Below are 27745 nucleotides of genomic sequence, written 5' to 3' on the forward strand. Positions count from 1 at the left end.
GAAGATGAATGAGAAGAGGAAGAGCATGAAGATGACAAGATTTATGAACCTGAAATAGATCAAGTTGATTTGAAGATTGGAACAATGGAGGAAACATATAGTGCCTTCGTTGGAGATCAAGCAAGTGAAGTAGTTACATGCATTGTTGACGACATGAAAGAGGCAAGTAAAGATGACTATGTCAATGAGGTAAATTCTTATGAATCATGGGATGTTGTCTTTTATATGAGTTTAAAAGATATTGATGATGGTTTGCATGAGGATCTTGTTAGTGATGTGTGGTATGCAAAGAAAGATTGGTATGGTGTTGTTGGGTTTATTACAGGCATGATTAATTCAACAAGATTGGATAAGGATGAGATTTATACTTGGACAAAGTTCATTGCAGAAGAGAGATTTCAGCAACAAACACTTGTTCCAACTAGGTGTTGGAAGAGAATAAAGAAGAAAATATATCAGCACCAGGCACTTGTTCCAGCTATGTGTTGGAGGAAGAGGGGAAAAAAAATATGTCAACAGTGGCTACTTCATTTTGTGAATCCATATTCACAAAATTTTCCTACCATGGGAGTCAGATGCAGGAGCATCATGCATCAGCAAAAAAAAAAAATGTGGAAGATTTGCATGTTGGTTTTCTTGTCCCTATTGAGGTGGAAGCTTGCGGTGAAGATGAAGATGGTTCTATATCTTTCTTTTGGCATCAAAGTGTGGGACACACTTTTCTATCTACCAAGGGAGTCTGATGCAGGAGCATCTTGCATGGGAAAAAAAAATTTTAAAAAATTTTTAAAAAATCTAGAGGAGAGAGAAAGTGATGAAAATGGGAAGAAAATAATAAAAAAATAAAATAAGGGAAATAGGAGAAGAGAAGAATAAAAAAAGGAATTTCTATTTTCAAGGTGCATAGGTGGCGTAAATAGAAAAATAAGAAAAATAGTTGTCATTCCATTAATCGAGGTGTGTAGGTGGAAATTCTAGAAGGTTTTGGATAAATCATGTATTTAATATTTGTTGGGTGCTTAGTTGTATTTGGGTGGGAATTTAATATTTATTTAAAGGTAGTTGTATTTACCTTTTATCCCACATTGGTTTTGTTTGTAATGTCTTGGGTTAGAAGTGCCTATTTAAGCAAGGCTTATTATCATTTGTAATCAAGTTCGAAAAATGGAAGCTCTTCTAGTATAAGTTGGAGAAATAGAAGCTCTTCAAGTGTAAGTTCTTGTAGTGAAGCTCTCTTATATTATAAGAATTTTTAGTCCTTTCATTTGGAGAATATTGTAATGAATTTTCAAGTATTAATGGAAGCTTTATGAAGCATTTTTTTCATCTCTCTATCTCCATATTGTTGTGATCTTGGTTGTGGTTTTGGTACGAGTGGTGTGGCCCGTCATCATTTATTGTAAGCATGTACATCATGTGTTTCCATAAATGAAAACAACATATCTCCATTATCCAATTTTCAACAATCTACCTCTTTGGCATTGATGGCAACAAAACAAGGAAAATTGGCTAAGTATCAAAAACTTAAAATAAATAACACATTCACATTACATCTATTGTAATTCTTCCATCTTACATATGCTCCCACTTACAATATACTTTGCAATATGGTTTTCTCCTCTTTACCTAATTTACTATATTCTTATGTACTTCTCCTACTTTGACATCAATAACAAAGGTTAAGATGTCAAAAAATTGTCCCAAAACTGTCCAATTTGTTGTCAAAATCTATGTAAAACATCTACCTTAAACTGACAGTATCTTCATGCAATCATCAAAATTTTCCTTAAGACTTCTCATACCTTTAGTCCACATATCTTTGGCTGATTTAGTAGAGGTGAGAATTGCACATAGGGCATGTGATGCAATCTCAACTGCATTCTAGTCAGAGTATAAAAAGTTAGAATAAGTGTCCTTGGCCTTGACACATTCCTCCAACTATTTCTCAATAATAGATATTTATAGAGAAATAGAATCTCTAAAATATGATATCATCTTCAAAAAAATTTCCTTTTGAAGTTCTAGTTTCCTAATATTATTATGAATACTATTCACTTGTCCTTCAAAATCATCAATCTTACTAGCTAGATGTTGTAATTGGCTAGATATAGCTTCAAGCTCACTCATTTTTCCTTTGATCTAGTGACTATCAATTTCCTTAGTCAACTTATAAGATAAGTAAACTTAATATATAGTCTCTTTCCATCCTATTCACACTTCCAAAGTTCCTTGATACAAGTATCAAGACTTATCAAATCATTCTTAATATTTTGACGAATGGTGCTAAACAAGTTAGCATCATGTGAGATTTGTGCCTTAGTTTCTACAACATTGAAAAAAATTGTGGATTCTTCATCTAAATACTTTAGCACTACTTGTGCCCCTTTGTTCTGGATCTACTTTTGTGTGTTGCACTGCCAGAGTACTATGTAGTCTATCAGTAACCTCCATCAAGGTTCTCTGCAAGCTCTTGCCTATTTTTTTCTTCTAGATAAGCTTTGATAAAGATGAGATCAAGTCAATTTGATCATCATCATTAGTTGTGAGGATAGAAAGTGAAAGCATAGTAGATGAACTAGAAGGTTTAGTCTCATCTTCCCTTTGCTTCTTTTTAGTTTCCTCTTTGACTCTTCTTTCTTCTTCCTCTTTCTTTTCTCTTTCCTTCCTTTCTTTTTCTCTCTTTGATACCTCTTCCAATATTTTCTTCTCATCTTCCTTTATTTTTCTTCTTATTTCTTCTTTAGCTACTCTTTTCTTTTCTTCCTTGACTTTTCTTTTGATTTCATCTTCAAGCAATTTCTGTTGGGCCTGTTCTACTTTCCTTTTCTGTTTCTCTAGTATCCTTTTCTCCTCTTCAATTTGTCTCAATTTATCTTCAATATCATATGTATGAGGTTCATTATGTTTGGAACTCTCAAATGGGTTTTTATCATCTTCAATATCCTATGTATGAGGATCATTATGTTTGGAACTCTCAAATGGGTTTGTATCATCAATGTTTTTGATTAAGTGAAACAGGTTTTATAGGGATCCTGAAACCCAAAAGTTTTACAGCATAAAGATAGAAATTTAAAAAGTCCAGCTAACATGAAACTACTAGGAAAAGCCAAAACCAACAAAAGGCCCACGGCCAGGAGGCAAAAGACAAAACCCAACAAAACTATGAGAAAAACCAATAGAGAAATAGACTAATGGTTGTCCTTATCTAGATCCTACAGAGTTTTTGTAGCTTCATTATCCTTCTAATTGTTTGTTCCTTCCTGGTTCTTGTTCTAGGTTTCCACCTGGTTCACCTGGTCCCTGGAGTCTTTCCAAGTAGCCTCTTCTTGACCTAAGTCTTTACTAGTCTTCTGCATCATGTCCCTACCAAGTCTGGCTCTATTCAAAGAATTTAGGGTGTGCAGGGTGTCCACTATTTGTTTTGTCATGATCTGGTGGATGGAATCAAACCTCTGGACTTTCTATTCAACCAAGGAAATTTTTTTCTCTTATTCATCACTCGTGTCCTAACTGTTATAGATAATCTGACTGCCTTCCTTATCTCTCTTCCTTCCCATGGTCTCCTGGTCCCTATGGATGTCTTGGCTACTGTCTTGGTTTTTCTTATCCTTTAGAGCCTCAATTTCCTAAAACAACCATTTGATGAAATGGAAGTTATCAATCAATTTGTTCTTCACGTTGTTCAAGAGGTTGAGGCTAGTTTCCTACGCATTGTCAGAAATGACCAACAGAGCAGGGTCAATTAGCTCATCATAGTGGGTTCTACTGTCAAGGTCTTCCAACACCTGGATGTTCATTGGCTCTCTACTAATACCAAAACTTGTAGTATCCAAGTAAAATTTCCTCCAAGCCCTCCTCTTGCTCTTCCTAATCACCTCCACACTTTTTTCCACCATAATTTCAATCATCTCCTCAGGCGATGATCTAGGCAGGATAGGGCCAGGGGTCTCAGTACTCTAGGCTTTCAGGTCCATATGGGGCAGGGCCTAGTCTTCTTTTCTTTTCCTAGGGTTTCTTGTGCGGGGGAGGGGGGGCATCAAGAGCCTCCTCCTCCTTGTCACTATCTCTCCCCTTCTCCTCTTCTTTCAAATTATCCTTCCAGCCCCTTATCCTCATCCTTAGAGTTCATGTCAGTCTCCTCGTCTTCCTCACTATCTACCTCCTAAGGCTTAGGCTTGGGGAGAGGGGGAGGGAGGCATCTAGGGCTCTTCCTATTGGGAATGCAAGGATTGTGGGTAGAGATGGCATTGGTGGCATTAACCTCATCCTCAATTTTCACTACTTGAACATCCCCAAATTTGGAACTAGCAGTGTCCTCTGAAGCACAACCTAGGTCACCAAGGGATTTTCCTCTGGTTTGAGTTTTCAAAAACTTGTAAACCAGGAGAAGAAGGCCTTCATGGAGGGCAAGGTTGGTAATAGGTTTTTTTCTTGAAACCCTCAATACTCTTGGACATGGAAGTGTAAAGATTAATTGGAAGAGAAATGTTTGTATCATCAATGTTAATGGTAACATTTGTCTGATATATCAACATTGTATCACTACTCATTGACACTTCCAAGGTTTTGGGTGCTGGTGAAGATGCTACTTTGGACTTTGTTATCATCTAGCTTATGGTTGTCGTAGTTTCACTTCTTATCTTGTCCTTCTCACCCACCACAAAAAACAATGATCTTACTTTGTTTCTTAAGTAAGGTGCAAGATTGTTTAGTAATCTCTTGATTTTTTCTTCGTCATTAGTCTTACATATTGTTCTTAACATAGACTTCTAAAGTTCTATGTCCTCTTCTCTAGTTGGTGCCTTTTTTTCAATAAATTTGTCATACACATTGTAGCTTATTGTGCCTTCAATATCCTTTAGTTTTAGATTGTTGGCTATAATGTATCTCACAATAGAGATATCAATTTGATCTTTCTCAAAATTGTTATACAAATCATAAAAGTTGTTCATCTTTAAAAAAAAAATCTTCATTAGAAATAGCTAAATTTATCTTCTCTATCTTTGGCTTCCAAGGTTGTCAAGCTTTTCCTTCTGACTACTTAAAAGTTGTTACCTTCTTTGTCTATTTGACTTCTTGTTCTTCTTCTTCTTCTTCTTTGCTAGACTAAACAATTGTCAAAAATGTCTTTTGTCTCTTTCTTGGTCTAGTGGCTTGTTTCTTGACCCTTTTAGTCTTTGTGCTCACAGCTTCCACTAATCTCACAAATTTTCTCTTTGGTTCACTTGGCTGAACATTTGACATTGTTGCATAAGAAATGCTCTATTCTAAAGATGTCTCTACAATAGACACTAGCAAAGGTTACACATTTAGTATACCTTGCTTCATGGTTTTTCTTATTGCCTTTGACTTATTCTTAGTCATACCAACCTCTGATAAAGCTTTCTTCATTATAGTTTATATCTTCTTCTGAGATGCCTTCTCCAAGGACGTTGATGAGCTGATTGGGTAATCTCATCATAAATTCCAAATATATATTTAGCTTGGTCCTTCTCTAATTTTAATAGTAAATCAATTTATCCAATTTTTGTTTCATCACTCAACTCATAACCTAAGTGATCAAGAAATATTTCTTGAGGTTCTACAGGGTAGAAGCAAGGAGTTGGGTCTCAATTCCATGGAAGTCCACAGATTGAGATCATGCTCTTTTAGAAACTGGTGCCCATTTTTTGAAAAATGGGTATTCATTTTAGGCTTGGGTGCACAATCCAAAATTTAATAAATGGGCACTCATTTAAAAAAAAAAAAATTGGGTACCCATTTTTTATTTTCAGAAAATGGGTACCCATTTTTGAAAACATGAAAAATTTCTATTTTTTAGAAACAGGTACTCGTTTTTGAAAAGTAAAAAATGGGTACCCATTTTTCGAATTTCAAATAATGGGTGCCCATTTCTTACAACATGGGTGGGATTTTTTTTTCTCCTACCTTAGATTTTGGTTCAGGATAGGCTTGGTGAGACCAAGCCTATACCTTGACCTCTCAAGATTTGGCTAAGACATTCAACTAACAAATTCATGCCTTGCCATAATTTTTAGAGGGTCTTCCCAATCAAATTTTTTTATGAAACGAAAACCCATTTGAGCTCTCACTGTCCTAATTTCATAAATATAAATTTTATAGTGCTATGATTTTATTTACTATTTTTGCATTATTTTGTAATGAAAGGTGGTAACTAAATGTAAAATAGTGAAGTTCACTAAAACTTTAATAACTTTTTTATTTTATAATTTTTCTTAAATTAATTTATATGTGTCATCAATCTACATATAATTCTTTTGAGGTTAAAGAATTTTTTTTTGAAAAAAGTGAAATTTTGATCAAATTATGGTGTCCGTACACAAGAGGTTTTAAAATTTACAATATAGACAATTAATAATTAATAAAAAATTATTCAATAAAAAATTAAGGAAAAATATTTTCATCAATATTAGATGCATTACGTAACTCTCTTTAAAAGGATTTATAAAAATTCATTTAGTTGTGTCAAATTATGGTGTATGTACACAAGTCTGGTATGGTCCTGAAATAGGCATTGTAAAAAAGTGGTTTTTAAAGATCCATACCAAAAAAAAAATCTATCTTATTGGTACACAAATAAATTATATATTCAAAAACTATATTCTAAACACTAAAATGAAGTTTTTAAATATTCAATCTCTAAATGCCTCAAATTTTGACATAGGTTGACAAGAAATTTCAAAAATAGGAAAAACACTTCCACTTTTTGCCCAAAAGTGAGAGCCAATTTCTTGCACTTACCCATCGCTTGAATGTAAGTATAATATGTGTCAACATGACACAAATTTCTTCCTCAAATATATCTATAATTGTAGGTGCAATTCTGAATCTCTTTCTCATTTCATTCTAAAATGTCTTCATTATCAAGTTTCTACTATCCAATATCTTATCTATCGAATGTCTTCTACACACTTCTATGATCTTCTCCATTATACACCTATCAATGCTCATAATCATTGTGACTAAAAAATATGGAAAAAATATTTAAGCACATGGAAAATAAGTGATTGATCAATGACTAAAATCTAAACACGCCATTCTTAGTCCTCTTAATCTTTTCTAGGTTTTCAAGAAGTTACATTCTTAGAATTTCACTAAGATTAATTTGTTCCTCCTCAATACATATCTTGTATGTTGCATAGATGAATCCAACTAACAATTCATTAATCTTTGAACTTGCACATATAGAGTAGGCAATGATTCTACTTAGGAATCTTACATCATCTTGTATAATGGTGCTGATCACCATGGCCTTTCTATTATATACTACTTTAGTATAGCTCTCAACTTTCTTCTTAACCATTTTCTCACCTATAAGTAAATTGCCTTGTTTATAAAGACCAGTTACCTCATGAATAAGGTCGACGGAGATATCAATTACACTGTCTTGCATCCATAGTTTCCCATCATGTATTCTACTTAGTATGATCTATGTCCACTCATCTATGTCTAATTCATGATGAAAATGATATTTGAATAGATCTAGTTCCTTCAAGTGCTCAATTCTAAGTTTCATAGTCATATTGTGATGGAAAACTAATTCCATATCCTTGTATATATACTCACTTCTAGTAGATTCAAATCTTGCTATTAAGATAGCTTCCTACATCTTCCAAATAAACTACATTGTTTGGCGTAATGGATAATATTGAATTAGGGTTTCCCTCAATGGGTTTTACTGAAAAAATCTTTAATTTTGGCCTCTCCTCATTCTCAACATTGTGAACTACTAATATATCCATGATTTTCTCAAATATGAACTTGATCAAATAAATTTCTACAAATAAATAATAAAATAACCTTTTCAAGAATAGGTTTTGCTTCAAAATTGCCTTGACAAGTCACTTCTAAATGGTCTTTTTCTTTTGATGTGATCATAATGAAGTGAAAATCAAGTTTGTTCTGCATTTATTCCAACAACTTGAACTTGCATTAATTGTGTACTTTGCAAACATGAAAAAGTTGTTAATTATGTTTTGACATCAAATAACTGCTCAAGATCTTCTATCTGATCTACAGATGCTACCTAAGGTTTGACATAGCTTCCTTTCATCATGAAAAAACTCCACAAAACTTCGCTACATGAAATTCTTAGCAAAAACATAGTTTTCATCTTTTGCTACAAATTTAACTTTCTCTATAATAATAGTAACTTTTAATTCCTTTGTAGCTAGTTTAGATAAGCTCCAAATTACAAGCGAGCTTAGATAGAGTCTAAACTTATCATGATACATCTTTTCCCAACTTCGCTACCCATACCTCAACCTCTGAATTAAGTTACAAATTTTGGTGTTGTAAACAAGCTTAATTCAACTTAATTGAATCAAACTTGATAACTGACTTTGATCTTCCTATCTCATCATCATCTAGCTTTGCTTTTGAGATGTCTAATCCTTTTACAAATGCCTCATTGACTTCTTCTCAAACTTCATTGACTAAATTTCTTTGTTCCCCATTGTCTTTCTTAGTTCTGGTGTTCTTTTCATGGTTCCTTTTGTCATGTATGAAATTTCTTCCATCATTCCTTCTATTTCCAAAGTTTCTTCCATTGTCCCTTCTATCTCAATAGTTTCTATCCATTCTTTAATACTTTGCTATATGTATGAAGTTATTGCATAACTGACATATTGGTATTCTGATTCTAGAATTTTGTTGATCATTAGGTGCATGACAATTTTGAGCAATGTGTCCAAAGTTGTGATCCGGGGGATACTTTCGTCAAAATTGAAGTATCTCCAAAACTCCAACAATCAACATCAGATTAAACTCCTTGAAATTCTAGACCCAATGCAATTTGAACGAACAAAAACGGAGTCCATATGCAAAAGTTATGGCCAGTCAAAGGTTGGTCAAACCGAGAATGAAGGTCATCAAAAAGGTAAAAAAATAATCATCTCCAAAGTGGTCAACAATAGATTTCAAAATAAAGAGCTCGTCGAGAGCTTTCTGACGGTGTTTGTTTCATCAAAAACGGAGCCCGTACGTGAAAGTTATGACATTTTAAAGTTCGGCATAAGAGATGAACATTGATGACATCATCATGATGTCAGCGAAGTGGGAAATAAAAAGATTTATGGTCGGATTTGAACCCATGACCATTTATTCCCAAAACTCATGCTTCCTCCACTATGCCATGCATGGATTTCAAAAATATTGGCGGCAATATGTTTTTAAACAATAGCTAGCGCCAATTTTAATCAAAGGAGGCCGCCGGTGGGGTTGGAACCCCCGACCGGCGGCTGCCCCAAAACAATTTTTGCCGTTGCGCTATTTCAGAGCTTTAAAATATATATGGCGCAGTTTAAATTTATCCTTTAAACCGACGGCCTAACCTTAGTAAAATAAGGTTTTTTTGTTATTTTTAACCCCAAAATTGGTAAAAGCCAAATCTTTTTAAAATGGCTAAAGGATTATTCCGAGGGGGAAATTAATTGAAGGACCTATTATTGTAAATTTTTTTATAGCCTTATTTTGGCTAATTTTTTGTATAAAAGGGGGTTAGGAGACTCTTAGAGGGCATTCAGAAAGTGGAGAGAACGTCCAAGTGCTGAGAGTAAAGGAGATGTGATCAGTCCTGTACTTTGGAATAGCGTTATGTTGTTGTACTTGAAAGGAGTGATTTTGTAAACAATTGTACCTGATATTGGAGTTAATTGGATTGGTCCCCCTATTGGAGCAGGACCCAGAGACGTAGTCCATACGGACGAACTCCGAGATCAAATTGTTTGCGTCTTCTTTCTCTCAATTTTTCTTTTATCAGCTTAATCTTGTTGTTCTCTTATTTCAATTATGTTAATTTGATTCATTAAAGGTTTAAATTAACTTTATGTAATTAGTTAGCATTCCTCTGTAATAGTCCTAGATCTTAATCAGATCAAATTTGGTATCAGAGCTTTTGTTGGACTAGTATTGCAGATTTGAATGTTAACAAGATCCAGGATTAAGAAAGGCGAAGGAAAGCTTCAGGAATACAATCCTAAGATTGGAAAATGAAGGACTAAACCATCATCACAAATGGCAGACGAAGGTGGACAAGCTTCTCAAGATAAGAGTATTCAGAAGACTCTTCAGAATTTGCAGACAATGGTAGAGGTCTTGGTACGAGAAAGAGAAGAGAAGATGCAAAGACGTGCAGCTCAAAAGGACAAAGGGAAAAAGAAAGGAGCTGATCGTGATCCACCAAAGACACCTCCTTCTTCTCCCTCTTCTCCTTCTTCCCCCTCTTCTCCTTCTTCTACCCATTCTGAGTCTTCTAATATTTTCAAAGGACATAAGCCTCGAATTAAGTTGGATGTAAAGTTTGACTTACCAAAATATTGTGGGGAGTTAAATGCCGAGAAACTAGATAACTAGATTCAACAAGTAGAAGTCTACTGTAGAGTTCAAAACCTTGTAGATGATGTTGATAGAATTCAGTTAGCCACTCTTCATTTAGGTGGTGTAGCCCTAACTTGGTGGGAGAGTAGGTCTCGGGATGAAACTTCACAACATGGTAAGTTTAGTTTGTCTTGGTCAGAATTTTTTACTGCTTTAAAAAACTAATTCTACCCCCTAGGCCATATGCAACAGTTAATGATGAACTGACAACATTTTAGGCAAGGGAAAGGTCAGTCTGTCCAGGATTACACCCATGAATTTCGCAAAAAGGCTATTTCATTAAATGTCCCATTGTATACCCAAGACACCTTACTCAAGTATATAGGTGGTCTTCATTCTTACCTAAGGCATTCTATTCTCATCCTGAATCCTTGTAATTTGGATGAGGTATGTGTCCAGGAAACACATTTAGAATCAAGGGGTAAGGGTGCTTTCATTGATAAGTCTGATAAAAAGCCATCTAAGTCTGAGGAAAAGTCCAAAGGAAAAGGAAAGGGTAAAAAGATAGCAACAGTAAAGAAAGAGGGTGAGAAATCCACATGCTCACATTGCAAGAAAGAAGGGCATGATGATTCTAAGTGCTGGAAGTTACATCCTGAAAAGAGGCCAAAGCGATATGGTGGAAACAAAGGTAAACAAAAAACTGCTGCTGTAATTCAACAAGATCTTGGATCTGACTACGAAGATGAGACAAAGATTGTTGCTACCGGGATTCAAGGTAAAGGAAAAGGTATATCTCTTTCATCAGCTCCAAGTTCTTCTAGCATAAGTGCAAGTACAAGTAAAGAATCTTCTCCTAAGAATGATAAGCAAAGGAATGCATTATTTCACATTCGAGTTGTTATCAAGCATAATAAGGTCGATACATTATTCGATACGGGTTCCCAAGTTAATTTGATATCTGAGGAAGTTATTAAAAATCTTAACTTGACTACAACACCTCATCCAAAACCATACCCTCTTGGATGGGTTTGCGATGATGCACAGTTACAGGTAACTAAACAATGCAAGTTAAGATTTGCTATCACTGCAAACTTTGTAGATGAGGTAGAAGCTGATGTAGTCCCTTTAGATATATGTGGTCTTGTACTTGGGAGTCCCTATTTGTTTGATCGTCAAGCTATCTTTTATAGGGGGGAAAATAAATATCATTTGTTTAAAGACAAGATTGAATACATTGTACGGGCACATAAGGTTAAGACTAATCTGGCATTAGTCAATGCTGGTCAAATGAAAAGGTTAGTCAACTCTAGAAAGAATTTTGTGTTGATGCTTGTAAAAGCCAAAGAAGATGAAACATCTAAGGCATTTAAGGGATGTGATCCAAAACATAAGGCTGAAATAGTCAAAGTTGTTTCCACTTATGATGACTTGTTTCAGGAACTGAAAGGATTGCCTCCTAAGAGAGAGATACAACATGAGATCCAATCGCAGCAAGATGCACCACTTCCTAATATTGGCATGTACCGCTTATCAGTGTTGCAGAATGAAGAAATCAAGAAGCAAGTTCAAGAGTTGGTCGAGAAAGGAGTTATCCATCCTAGTACTTCTCCTTGTGGTTCTCCTATTGTGTTGGTTCCAAAGAAAGATGGGACTTGGAGAATGTGCATTGACTACAGGGCTTTGAACAAGATAATGGTAAAGAACAAGTACCCTCTTCCTAGAATTGATGATTTACTTGATCAGTTGAAACATGCAATTTATTTCACTAAGCTAGACTTACGTAGTGGATATCATCAAATAAGAAAATCAGAAAGTGATATTTGGAAAACTGCTTTTAAGACAAAATAGGGACTTTTTGAGTGGTTGGTCATGCCATTTGGGCTTTGTAATGCACCAGCTACATTCATGAGAGTCATGAATGATGTCTTTCATCCCTTTATTGATGATTTTTTCATAGTCTATTTAGATGATATTCTTGTATTTAGTAAGTCTTGGGATGATCATGTAATTCATGTAAAAAAAGTATTTGAAATACTGAGAAAAGAAAAACTACATGTAAAGATGTCAAAATGCAAATTTGCAAAGACATCCTTAGTGTACTTAGGCTATGTCGTAGGGAATGGTCAACTGAAAGTAGACCCTGCGAAGGTCGAATGTATTGTAAAATGGCCTAAGCCAAGTACAGTTACAAAAATTAGGAGTTTCTTAGGTGCAGTTCACTACTGGAGGAAGTTCATTGCAAATTTCTCTTTCATTGCATCACCGTTGCATACATTAACCAGTACCAAGGCAACTTTTCAGTGGGGAGGTCCGCAACAGAAGGCTTTCAACACTTTGAAGGAAAAGTTGAGCACCGCACCAGTTCTAGCTCTACCTGATTTACATCAACCATTTGAGATTGAGACAGATGCGAGCGGGTTTGCCATGAGCTGTACTCATGCAAGGAGGTAAACCAGTCTGCTACCACTCTGAAACTTTTTTAGGAGCAGTAAGTAACTATCCTACATATGATAAAGAACTTTATGCTTTGGTTCAGAGTGTTAAAAAATGGAAACATTACTTAGTGGGAAAAGAAACTGTGACCACCAGCCACTGCAATATTTGCACTCACAATCTAAGTTGCAACAAAGTAGGCACTTTAGGTGGATGGGTTTTCTACAACAGTGTCATTTGGTAATTAAGTATAAGAAGGGTTCCCATAATAAAGTAGCAGATATGCTCTCTAGGCCTCCTGTTAAGAATGCTTTGATAATCCTTCGGAATAGTTCTATGGTTCATGAAAGTTTTCGGGAACAATATGCTAATGATGAGAACTTTAAGGATATCTATGCAGCTTTAATCCAGGGTAAACATGTAGAAGAGAAAGATTACTATGTGCAAGATAATTTGTTGTACCACTTGGGAAAATTATGTATTCCTAGAAATGAACAAGCACATGTAATCCGTGAAGCACACACCTCATTGATTGCAGGACATTTTAGGGTAAGTAAGACATTAACTCAATTGCAAAAGTATTGTTACTGGCCTCGTATGCAGGAAACTGTCACCAAGTATATAAAAGGATGTGTAATGTGTGCAACCAGCAAACCAAGTAATAGGAAATTGGGTTTGTACACACCATTACCTGTACCATCCCGTCCATGGGAAAATGTATCTATGGACTTTATGGGAGGTTTACCTATGTCTAGGAAGGGTCATGATTATTTGTATGTAGTAGTTGATCGGTTCAGCAAAATGTGTATTTTAATGTCTTGTAAAAAGCAAGTTACTGCTGAACTGACTGCTCATTTGTACTTTCAAAATGTATGGGTTCATTTTGGGTTACCCACTTCTATTGTATCAGATCGAGATTCTTGATTCTTAGGGGAATTTTGGTCATCTTTATGGGGACTCATGGACACCAAGCTAAAGAAGAGTACAGCCTTCCATCCGCAGACCGACGGACAGACAAAGGTAGTGAACAGGACAATTGTGCATCTACTTAGAGGCTACTGCAGCAAACATCCTAAGTTGTGGGATGAAAGTCTTCATTATGTGCAACATGCTTACAACCATGCGGCACACTCTTCTACAAAGAGGTCTCCTTTTGAGACCTACTTCGGTTACTTGCCTAAGACACCAATGGATTTTGCTTTTGGGAAGGACGATGTTGTAGATGGACGCCATGATGCAGAAAAGGCTTTAAAGTTCATCCAGAAGGTCCAAGCAATCCATCAGGTAGTAGAAGCACAATTAGAGTAGAGCCAAACAAAATACAAGGCTAGCCATGATAAGCATCGCATTGATCACCAATTCCAAGTTGGTGACAGAGTTTGGTTACATATCAACAAGGAAAGAATGCAAGGTGAAGGAAGGAAGCTCAAAGCTATTAGGTATGGTCCTTTTGAGATCTTGGAAAAGATCGGTACTAATGCTTTTCGCCTTAATCTTCCTCCTTACATGCAAATTTACTCAGTTGTCAATGTTGAGAATCTGAAGTTGTATGAGCCTCCTATGATCTTGGATGAAGACGTCAGTGTTCAGGTTCCATCAGTTGATGACCTTTCACCAGAGTACATGTCAGAATTGCCACAAGATGTCATCCTTGACAAGAATGTCAAAACTTCACGAAGAGGACCAGTTGAATACCTCCGAGTGGGATTGAAGGGGATGCATCCAAGCAAGGCAAGATGGATGGAGCTTGATAAAGTGAGGGAACTATACCCTCACCTTCTTTCTCAGTAATCCAAACTTTCGATGGTTCGAAAGCTCCTCAGTGGGAAGGCTTGATCCGGGGGATACTTTCGTCAAAATTGAAGTATCTCCAAAACTCCAACAATCAACATCAGATTAAACTCTTTGAAATTCTAGACCCAATGCAATTTGAACGGACAAAAACGGAGTCCATATGCAAAAGTTATGGTCAGTCAAAGGTTGGTCAAACCAAGAACGAAGGTCATCAAAAAGGTGAAAAAATAATCATCTCCAAAGTGGTCAACAATAGATTTCAAAATAAAGAGCTCATCGAGAGCTTTCCGACGGTGTTTGTTTCATAAAAAACGGAGCCCGTACGTGAAAGTTATGACATTTTAAAGTTTGGCATAAGAGATGAATATTGATGATGTCATCATGACATCAGCAAAGTGGGAAATAAAAAGGTTTATGGTCGGATTTGAACCCATAACCATTTATTCCCAAAACTCATGCTTCCTCCACTATGCCATGCATGGATTTCAAAAAATATTGGCGGCAATATGTTTTTAAACATTGGCTAGTGCCAATTTTAATCAAAGGAGGCCGCCGGTGGGGTTGGAACCCCCGACCGGCGGCTGCCCCAAAACAATTTTTGCCGTTGCGCTATTTTAGCACTTTAATATATGGCGTAGTTTAAATTTATCCTTTAAACCGACGGCCTAACCTTAGTAAAATAGGTTTTTTTGTTATTTTTAACCCCAAAATTGGTAAAAGCCAAATCTTTTTAAAATGGCTAAAGGATTATTCCGAGGGGGAAATTAATTGAAGGACCTATTATTGTAAATTTTGTTATAGCCTTATTTTGGCTAATTTTTTGTATAAAAGGGGGTTAGGAGACTCTTAGAGGGCATTCAGAAAGTGGAGAGAACGTCCAAGTGCTGAGAGTAAGGGAGATGTGATCAGTCCTGTACTTTGGAATAGCGTTATGTTGTTGTACTTGAAAGGAGTGATTTTGTAAACAATTGTACCTGATATTGGAGTTAATTGGATCGGTCCCCCTATTGGAGCAAGACCCAAAGACGTAGTCCATACGGACGAACTCCGAGATAAAATTGTTTGCGTCTTCTTTCTCTCAATTTCTCTTTTATCAGCTTAATCTTGTTGTTCTCTTATTTCAATTATGTTAATTTGATTCATTAAATGTTTAAATTAACTTTATGTAATTAGTTAGCATTCCTCTGTAATAGTCCTAGATCTTAATCAGATCAAGTTGTTACACTTATAACACAAGTTCTGTCTTCTCCCTTCATAAGGTCTTCCTTCTCTCAATATCCTTTCATTAGATCTTCTTCTATATGTAGGATTAGTATCTCTAGACATTCTACTATTCCTTCTATCATTGTCATATTTAGGTCTCCCACAATCAATTTATTTATGACCCATACAATGACAATTATGACAATAAAAGTCCTTAACATGATTAAATGACTTATTTGTATAATCTCTTTTCACATGACCTATTTCATTACATAAAAAATACTTACCTCTAAATTCATACTTGGTTTCCTTAGGAGATTCCACTTGCTTTGGTTCATCCAATATCTAAACTTCCTTGTCCTATCCAACTTCTTTAGGTTATTAGAAGATTGACTAGATTCAATCTTATCATTAGATTTTTCTTTCAAATATGATCTAATCTCAAGTTTCTTTGAAGACATGTTAAATAGATAACCAAGACTAGTGTTATCATAAGTAGGTCTCTATATTGACATTGAATCATCAAGCTTTTCTTTGCTAGAATAAAGCTTCTCAAGTTGTTTCTTGTACTAAATTAATTCACCTTTAACAATAGTATTGTACTTATGAATTTCTTCATGATCTTCTTTCAATGTTTCAAATTCAGATGTCTTGTTTGCCAAACTTTCTCTAAGATTTGCATTCTCAGTCTTCAAATTAGTTTCAATTTTTCTAGGATCATTCCTCAAAGCTAACTTCAGATTGGTAATCTTCAATTTATTCTTCAAGATCTTGTATTCTATCTTTAGTTTTTAATAATCATCATCACTAGTTATAGGTTTAGTAGATTCAACCTTGGATTTGAGATGGTCAATCTTTTCCTTCAATTATCCAATGTATACTTTGGAGTCTTCATATATGTCCTTCAGCCTATCTCTTTCTTTAGTAAGGAGATCAATTTGTTCAAGTGCTTCTTCAAGGTTCTTCATCAATTGTTCCATATTCATAGGGATCTTACTCAAGCTATTAAGCCTCTTCTAAGTAACTACACTCTGATACCAATTTTTAGAAATAGGGATTATGAAGAGGGGGGTGAATCAATAATCTACAAACTTTAGTCGCCAACTGGATATTATTTCTTATTTTAAATCATACATTAAAAAAGTAATAAAGTAATGTTGAATAGTAACTATAACTATACACAAAGATCACTCATAACACTATATTTTGTTAACTAGGGAAACCATACCCAAGTAAAAACCCTAGTGGGGATGATACCCACAAGATAATATAATGATATATAAGTTTCTTGTTAGAGGATGGACCTTGTTAGGATTCAATGAGAAAATTTAGTATAAAGAGTCCTTGTTAGGAGACTTTGAGTCCCTATTACGAGATTCCAACCCTATTAGGAGTTGTGCCAACCCTATTAGGAGTTGCACCAACCTTGTTAGGATTTGTAGTACAGTAGATGCAAGATGAGCCCACTACCCAAACATGCACTTCCAATTACAAGAAGAGTTCACTACCCAAACAAGTAATTAGACTTCTTCCTTGATTGATCTCTAATCTTCAGCTCGATCTCAGATCACAAAATAGGTTTTAAAAAACTTTGCATATATCGCCTTCACAAAAGGTCACATACAATTGCTCAACACAATTTCTCCAGAAAAAAACACTTTAATTTACAAGATGTCCTTTGCATAAATACCATGCCTTTACACAAATTTCTACTAGGTTGGCTAAGACCATAATACACTATTCCATCTTAGATTAAACATCTAGGATATCAGCCTTAATTGATCAAGTAATTATTTTGTAAACAAAATGATTTCTTTCCTTTAATTTCGCTATCTAGTTTCACTGGTAAAACATGAATATCTCTTTTCCATACAGTTTGTATTGACTTCCAAGGTTATACACATAATCATCAACATGTATAAATGTTAGAAATAAGGTGTCTCAACCTTGTATAATTCCTATTCTTATTATTATTTGTTCTGTAAAATGTATTTTTGCAAATAATATGTAAATGTGAGTGTACATGTCTAGTTGGCATGTTGATCACTTACATGTGTCGGCATCTTGAAGTGTGTGAAGGAGATCATGGCTGAAATGGCTATGATGAATTCCTATGACGTGTCAGAGCTATTTAAGGAATGAGCTATGACAGATGTAAGAGCATCTTATGACATGAGGCCTATTTGGGCACCCAAGAATGAGTGGTTGGTGTGTGTAAGAGAATATGCCAAAAATAGGTTGGTATGACAGATTCCCTTACACTTCTCTTGTGACCGCTATTTTTGGCAAATTCTATGACAAGCTATCATTGTCTATTCAAGGGATGGATGCCCTTTTCTTGGTATTGGATGTACATGTGGCATTGTGCATGTTTCTTGGTGGTTGAGCCATGAAAAACACCCAACTCCATTATGGGCATTTTTTTGGGTCTTAAGATGTTAATAAAATGGGTATTGCATGTTGTAATGCAATAGTGTGATAGATGAAAGTTTGTAGGTACTGAGCTGTTGCTGGAGTCTTCTATTGTTGCTATTGAACTTGCATTGCAAGTGTATTGTAATCTTGTGTTGAAGATAATACATTGTGCAGGTTTTCGAGGGGTGGGGTTGTTTTACCGAAAGGCTTTTCCCCACCGAAAAATCTTTGTGTTATGTGTTTCTTTCTCTATCTATTTTCTGTATGTATGGTTGGCTACAATATTTTTGTTTACATGATATTGAATCTGTAAGTGTAGAAGATTTTTAAAAGGATTTGCACCATACTTTCCTTATGAGATTAGTGTAGGAAGTTGTTTTCGCACCTGAGTTTCCTTACAAGTGGTATTAGAGCTTGATCAACTTTTGATACTAGTTGTTGGATAGGGTTTTTTGAGCTAATCTCAAGTTGAGTGGGAGTCTTGTGTAGAGCATCCTAAATCTTATTTGTAGATTAAGATGGCGAGTTCATCATATGGAAGAATGGAGGTGGAGAAATTTAATGGCACTAACTTTGAGTTGTGGAAACTCAAGATGGAAGACATGTTGGAAGATTGTGACCTATGGGAAGTGACTACAAGTGCTACAAGACCAGCAACTATAACTCAAGTAGATTGGGATATCAAAGATCGTAAAGCTAAGGGTCTCATAAGACTCTATTTAACCGATGCAGTCCTTCTGAATGTTCTAGATGAGAAAACCACAAATAGTTTGTGGGAGAGACTTGGGGCCGTGTATCAGGCCAAATCTCTGGTGAACAAGTTGTTCCTGAGGAAGAAGTTGTATTCTTTGTGAATGGAGGAAGGTGAATCCTTAACGGATCATTTAAATGCATTTAATCTGTTGGCTGCACAGTTGACATCTGTTGGTGTCAAGTTAGAGGAGGAGGATCGTTGCTACACACTTTTGTGTTCTTTACCGGATTCATGGGACCATCTTGTGATGGCTCTCAGAAGCACATTAGTCACCTTCAAAATGGATGATGTGGTGTCTTCGCTACTATCAGAGGAGATGCGGAGAAAGGCTTTCATTTCAAAAAAAGAAGCCCTTGCTATTCATGGGAGATCCACAAAAAGAGGAAATAAAAATGATAATAAGTCTAACAATAAGGGTAGATCCAAATCCCGTGGGAAGTCAAAGACTTCTAATAAGTCCAAGGAAAAATGTTGGAACTGTGAAAAGACTAGGCACTTTTGTAAAGACTGTAAAGAGCCTAAGAAGAAGAAGAAAGCCTCAGATTCTTGTTCTGAAAAATCTCAAGAAGATGGTGATGCAGTCATCATAGCTTTGGCAGCCCATGCATCTGATGATGTGTGGTTGGTTGACTCGGGTGCATCTTTTCACATGACCTCTCATCGAAACTAGTTCTCAAGATATGAAGAGTTCGATGGTGGAAAGGTGTACTTGGGTGATGATTCTCACCTAAAGATAGTTGGACATGGAAGGGTCACTATCAAATTTCCTGATGGACGAGTAAAGGGAATCAATGGAGTTATGCACATTCCAGGTTTGGCATGAAACCTATTATCCATAAGTATGCTGAATGATGTAGGTGTGCAAGTTGTTTTTTCGAAAGAAGGATGTAAGATGATTAGAGAATTGTTGGTGCTTGCTAAGGGTACTAGGAGAGGTACTTTGTTTTAGCTAGATGCACGTATTCCTCTATGTAACAGTTCTTCATCCTCACCATCTGAACGGGCAGTGAAGAATTATGTGGTTATTGGTTCTGATGGCAATGCAAACACTTTGGAAGGAAAGCTTCCTGCAGAAAAGACAATGTTGTGGCATATGAGACTTGGCCACATTGGTGAGAAGGGTCTCAGAACCCTGAAAAAGAAAAATCTCGTTGAGGGGTTAAATGATTGCAATCCTGAGTTCAACTTCTGTGAACACTGTGTATATGGTAAAAAAAATCATGTTCAGTTTTACTCTAGTTCTCACAAATCTTCTGATGTTTTGGATCTTATTCATTCTGATGTATTTGGTCCTATAAAAGTTCCTTCGATCTCCAAGTCTGTATTTTTTTTATCTTTCATAGATGATTACAGTAGAAGGACATGGATTTATTTCCTTAAAAGTAAGACACAAGTCTTTAGTCGATTCAAGGAATTTAAAGCCCTTGTAGAGAATCAGACTAGTAAGAAGATTAAGTGTGTGAGAACTGACAATGGTGGTGAGTTTTTCTCAGCAGAGTTTGAACAGTTCTATAAAGAACAAGGTATCGAGAGGCATAAGACAACTCCTTATACCCCAGAGAAAAATGGAGTTGCAGAGAGAATGAATAGGACACTGATGGAGAAGGCTAGGAGTATGCTTAGTGGAGCTAGTTTAGAACAAAGGTTTTGGGCCGAAGCTATGGCCACTACTTGCTATCTGGTTAACAGATCTCCTACATTAGCCCTTGTTGGTAAGACACCCATGGAGGTGTGGTCTGGTAAGAAGCCTTCAATTAGACATCTTCGTATTTTTGGTTGTGAAGCTTATGCATATGTTCCAAAGGAGAAAAGATCTAAGTTGGAAAATAAAGTTGTTAAATGTATTTTCATCGGGTATAGTGCTGGTGTGAAAGGATACAAGCTTTAGGATCCTATGACTAGTAAGGTGTTGTATAGCAGAAATGTTATTTTTAGAGAGCTAGAAATGTTATTTTTAGAGAGCTAACATCTTCTCCTATTGTGCATGGAAGATGCAGGTTCCTGGATTGACGCTATGGATGATGAGATGGCTTCATTAGAGAAAAACAAAACATGGGACCTTGTACCTTTTCCTAAATGGAGAAAACCTATTGGCTCTAAATGGGTGTTCAAGAAGAAATTATGTGCAGATGGAAGTGTTGAAAGGTACAAAGCTAGATTGGTTGCAAAGGGGTATTCACAGGTAGAGGGAATAGATTATGGTGAAATATTCTCTCCTGTTGCAAAGTTGACATCCATTAGATTTCTGTTATCTCTTGTTGCATCATATGATTTAGAGATAGAACAGATGGATGTGAAGACAGCTTTCCTTCATGGTGATTTGGAGGAAGAGATTTATATGTCACAGCCTGAGCACTACATTGTTAAAGGTAAAGAATCCTTTGTTTGCAGATTGAAGAAATCTCTATATGGTTTGAAGCAATCTCCTAGGATGTGGTACCTTAAATTTGATTCCTTTTTTTTATCGATTGGATTTGTAAGATTGAAATCAGATCATTGTGTTTATTCTAGAGTTGAAAATGATCGCCTTCTTATTGTTGCATTATATGTTGATGATATGTTGTTGTTTGGGAAGGGTAAGGGTATGATTTCTGATTTTAAATCACAGTTTTCAGCACAGTTTGAGATGAAAGATCTTGGGGCAGCTAGGTACATCTTGGGTATGGAAATCAATAGAGACAGGTCTAACAGAAAACTTTGGTTGAGTCAGAGTAAGTATGTGAAGTTTGTGTTGGACAGGTTCAGCATGGCAGATTGTAGACCACTATGTGTCCCTATTTCTATGGGAACAAAGTTATCTATAGATGATTGTCCAAAATCTCCTAGTGAGGTGGAGGACATAAGTAGAGTACCTTATGCTAGTGCAGTTGGTAGACTTATGTATGCTATGGTCTGTACTAGACCAGACATTGCCCAAGCAGTGGGAGTCCTAAGTTGGTTTATGGCTAATCCTGGATGGATACATTGGGATGCAGTTACATGAGTATTCAGATATCTGAGGAGTACATCAGATTATTCCATATGTTATCATGGTAACTCTTCTAGATCTCCACATTCAATTTGTATTCATGGGTTTGTGGATTCAGATTGGGTAGGTGATATTGACCGCAGGAGATCCACCAGTGATAATGTGTTCACTATGTTTGGTGGTGCCATCAATTGGATGAGTAAGCGACAACCTGTAGTTTCTTTGTCCACTACAAAAGCTGAGTACATGGCTGCTACTCATGCAGAATAGATTCCTATTTGGTGTGACAGTCAGAGTGCTATTTTCCTTGTGAAGAATCCAACTTTCCATGCCAAAATGAAGCACATTGATGTGCAGTTTCACTTTGTGAGAGATATGGTGGAAGATGGAAAGGTAAATTTGGAGAAGGTAGATACTATGAAGAATTTTGTAGATGCATTAATGAAACTAGTGGGCACTGAGAAGTTCAGATGGTGTTTGGAGTCTATGCGCCTTTCGGCCTATAGCAATTAGTTCCTGTTATGTTCATGATTGCTCTTACAAGGTGTTCGACAAGTGGGAGAATGTTAGGAATAAGGTGTCTCAACCTTGTATAATTCTTATTCTTATTATTATTTGTTCTATAAAATGTATTTTTGCAAATAATATGTAAACGTGAGTGTACATGTCTAGTTGGCAGGTTGATCACTTACATGTGTCGGCATCTTGAAGTGTGTGAAGGAGATCATGGCTGAAATGGTTATGATGGATTCCTATGACGCATAAGAGCCATTTAAGGAATGAGCTATGATAGGTGTAATAGCATCTTATGACATGAGGCCTATTTGGGCGCCCAAGAATGAGTGGTTGGTGTGTAGAGGCAGAAGAAGAAGAAGGGGAGAAAATTGAATTTATCCCCTTAAGGAAAACAACCCACTTGGCTAGGGCAATAGAGGAAGAGAGGAGAAGAAGCTCCATAGTGACACCTCCATTTGCTCTGAGGGATCCTAACTAGGTATCAACATTAGAAGATGAGAAAAAATAATAGATAGATGATATGAAAGGGAAATAAATTGATTTCTTTAACCTCTTTGACTTTGAATTCATGCCAATGGGCACTGAAATGGTGGGAGAGAAAATAAGAGATACTCCCATGAGAGAACCCTTAGGAGAGAAATGGAATTAAATGCTACCTCTACCTAAAGGACCTCTGGGCATTCCACCACCACCATCTTAGGATTTAGCATTTATGGAAAAGGGATTGGTGACTCCACTTCCTCAAGCTACAAAACAAGAAGAACAAGCAACAGAGGAAGGGGAATTCCAACAATTGCACATCAATGAAGAATCTAAGGAGGGGGAATAATTGAAGAGCATCATCAAACTCCTCATAATATACAGGCTAGGACCTTAGCCCAACTAGATATAGAGACTCAAACTATAGATCTTTCTCAAAGAGAAAAGGCTTTAAATAGGACTGATAAGGGGAAGGAGGTTTTAGTAGAAATAACCTCTTTAGAAAAATATGTGTCTCCCTTGGGCACCACACCAACATGGATAAAGAGGAAGGTCATGTTGCACTAGAAAAGGAAGCTAGACCTAATAGTTGAGGAGGAAATGAAGAAATCGGTGAAAGCAATAAGGAACAATGAGCCGCCTATAGGTGATGCATGAATATTGGCCTTCATAATGAAGAACTAAGATCAAGAATTTCTTACACATATAGTCATTCCTCCTCCACACACTAACACCAAACAACTAACTCCTAGAGAATCCCAAATCAAGGAGGTCATGTCGGGAAGACCCATAGTAGACACAGCCAAAGTGATGATCACTACGAGTATGAAAGAGGTGTTAAGGCATATGGACTAGGATGAGTTTGAGTTGATAGTACTACAAAAGAAAAATGAGATATTAAGAGGCTATCTACATGATGTTGTGGGCCCAATCAACCTAGAGAATCCAGAGATCACTCTTATAGTAGAATTAGAGAGAAGAGGAACATGGGTGGCACAATTAGATCTATTTTTCGAAGCATGTCAATAATGCCATCACAATTTTGAAGAAAGAGGTATGCAAATCATAAGAGGAAATTTAGGTCTTTTACATCACATCTAGTTAAGTTTTGACAAGTTAGTGTCCATAGTGGACCAAGATTTTAGGTTAATGGATAAACTTCATACCTAGGTAAATGACCTATAGGCTTTGAAATCAATCAAAGGTCAAAAGTATCGAATGTTAAGAAAGGTATATGCGGGTAAGAAGCTTGATAATTTAGATTATTGGATAGAGAAAATATCGGCAGGAAATAAACTTATGGAGGGATTGCACGTAGAAATTCAGTGAATTAAAGATAAGGTTCAAGAGACATTTTTGGAAGCGAAGTGATACTACAATGTTGCTAGCGTTGAGATTTTTGAGGATGAGTCGAAGACCAAGATTTGTGTGGTGTAATTAGTTGTTCAATAGTTCAAAGGTATATTTGAAGAAGTTTCATCAGAAGATGATATTAGACAAGCTTTCAAGACCAAAGATGCACTATTGGAACTGGACACCAAGCTTGAGGATTTTGTGGAAACAAGGATTGAAGTGAGTAAGTATTAGCAAGTAGTGAAGAATAAGTATTAGGGTCTCAATTTTCTAGAGTCTACCCAAGTGGAAAAAATAATAAAGAAGCTTAAGAGAAAGTATCCAGATATAATTTTAGTCTAAAGAGGAAGAAATCCCATATGACATAAATTCAGTTTTGACACTATGAAGAATTTTGGATTTTTGGAACCTATCATGTAGGTGCATAGGTGCATAGGTGCACTTTTCACATTGGTGTGCCCACAGTTTTGAGTAAGTAGTGCACTAAAAATTAATTAATAGATCCTATTTAGAGAATTCCATGCATAGGAAACACATTTTGACGATAGTTCAACTCTTAGAAATGCCTAGAGAAGGTTGAGCTTCCATTTTTAGAGCTTCTAGAGACTCCTAGATCATCTTGCAACTGCATTCTTCTTATCTTCTCATTCTTTTATTCTTTTACATCATGTAAAGGCCCATGCACCCATTCATGAAAATAAATAGAAGTAGAGACCTAGTTAACACCATTTGGAGAGTCAGATTGTATATAATTAGATTTTCTTTATTAGTTTTTAGCATCTATTTGCATTTTAAGAAGTCTCACTCCTAACACAAAGGGAGGTTATGATTTCTTATAAATACATGGATGTAATATGTACTCTGGGCCATTATTTTGATGCAATATTATATGTTATTGGTTCTCTTATTCTAAGTGTAGTTATTCTTACCAAAATGTGCTATTTTTTTAATGCATGTTCATGAATAATAATGGAGCCAATGGTTTTATTATGTTGTTATTATTTTGTGGACTTATAGTTCTAGTTTTTGCCTCATGTTAACATATTCCATTGAGACAATAAATTGAAGAAAGATTGCATATTTCTCTTGCATAGCGTCTTGTCTCAAATGAGCACACTTTCTATTGCCTTGTGATTTGATGAAGCATGAAACATTTTTTGGTTATTATTGTGTTCCTATCGACTATTGCATCAATGGATTTGAGGAAGTATTGCTCCTAATTTTATTAGTTTGGTACCTCATCTTTTTTATTATTTAATTCATAGATGTGTTGTTATTATGGTTTATGTCCATTAGGAATTTCCCTTTCAAGTTATTTTCTTTAATCTCTCATTACCTTATCTTTGTTATTTTCTTTTCTAACACTTATTAAAATAGGAATTCATATAGTTGCATCGATAAATTGCATTCATCATAAAATAGAAAATAACAAAAATATATTTCATTTGTGGTTTTTTTTTTTCAAATAGTAACAAATCAAATAGATTATCCAAAATTGTTCAAAACCAGCAAAGGCCTCCTAGTAAACATACACATTTATCTTCAATTGAGAATATTTCAATAGGTTGCAAGATAGCTTGGAACCTTGGAGTTGATCCTTGATCATCTTTTCAAGATAGGGCTTCGCAAGAATCCCTATCGTTCAACATTGTGCAAACTGGCAGCTCAATAGAAGAGGCACTAGAAGGAGGGCCTATAAACCATTTGGATAAGAAAAACAACAATCTATATTGAACTTCTGTACTTTTGGGAAGTTCAAAAAATTTCATTCAATACTATTAGAAGGTGCACAAGTGCACTATTTTGATAGAGTGTAAATTTGTAGAGGTGCACTTTTCCATAATTGACACAAACTGGAAGATTCTGATCAACCATCTTCATTTTAGTGATCTTTAAGATATTTAGATAGTGAACCCAAGTTCTTACAATTTGGTCATTTTTGCAAGCTTAACACTAAAAAAGGACTACCAAGAATTCTACCACTTCCATTCCAAATTTCATCATCTCCAATTCCACTTCGAACCTACCTCCACCCATCATTCCACCAAATCCTCCACTGATGGTCTTTTTTGCAAATGTAGTAGATTCACCAATTAACTTGCAAGGTGCACTTAATGACCTTCTCAAGAGTCCTGAGAAACTTTTCCCAAGGTTCATCTAAGAAGAAACATGAACACTTGTGGACCATATCAAAGTCTTTAAAGAAATATGTGATTGAAAGCAAGTTCGACAAGAGAATGTGGTCCTTTGTTTATTCCCATACTCACTGGGAAGAGTTTCCTTTAATGTTTATGTGAATTTTCTACCAAGATGTATCCAGAATTGGGCCACCTTTGAAAATTTGTTCCTTGAGAAATTTGAAACATTCATCAACCCAATTGTGATACATCATCAATTCATATCAATCAAGAGGGATCCAGTGGAGACCATTTCACATTTCAATCATCATTTTTACATGGCATAAAACAAGTTGGAAACACCTTATACTATACTAGTTGAGGCTTTAATTCAAATTTATCTTAATGTTATGGACTATCTCACAACTATCTTCCTACAGAGACTACCTTTGCAAACATCGACAGATTGGAAAAGGTCTTCAAGGAAGAAATTACCTTTACTAAATAAACCAATCCTAATGGAGGAGGATTGATGGTTCTAGCTCTAAATACTACAATAGTACTAACATATCCTCTTAGGGAACAAGTGATTCCTAGTCAATTTCTTCTAATGAATCCAATACCATTATAACAGGGACCAGTTGTACCAATTCTAGCCATAACTTACCTAGGATATCAATCTCCAAAAGTTGCTTTCTTTGTGTAGAAGGCAGCAACATTTGTTGAAGCAAAAAATAACGTTGCATATGATTATGCCTCAAATTACCAATAAATTAATTTGTTTGAGGTTGTCACACAAGTAGAACAATAACTTATAGAGAACAAATGTAGGCCCTTACAACAACGACTATGGTCAAAATTACAATAAGAATTTCAAAAGAAATAACAATGCAGGGAACAATTTCAATCCTCTAGATGCAAAAATAATTTCTAAAGATAGAATCAACAATGGAATACCTATCTAAATAATGGAAGCATCCCTGTAGATAACAACAATAATCCTCATTTTGTAGACATCAATCAATATGACAGTAATGAAAATGTACCCAATGATGATGGCTCATATTTCAATGGAAATTAAGAAGTGAACCAAAATTCACAAGGAAATAATAATGAGCCCCTTGTGTAATGCAATACTGTGATGTTAGAATCTTATGATTCTTTACAAAATTCAGGGATGGAAGAGCAAGATAGTGAAGAATTTACTTTTCCATTCAGTCAAGAATTGGATCCTCAACCAGAAGAGGTGCTTGCTTTTTGAAATGACAATCAGAATACTTACAATTTGTGGAACTAAATGGAACCCATGACTGATGGGATTACTCTTGCTTTGCAACCAACACCTTAAGATCCAAGGGCTAATAACAATCT

Source organism: Cupressus sempervirens, chromosome 2, assembly GCF_028749045.1.
Source record: "Cupressus sempervirens isolate cs-2001-9-10 chromosome 2, ASM2874904v1, whole genome shotgun sequence".
Taxonomy (NCBI): domain Eukaryota; kingdom Viridiplantae; phylum Streptophyta; class Pinopsida; order Cupressales; family Cupressaceae; genus Cupressus; species Cupressus sempervirens.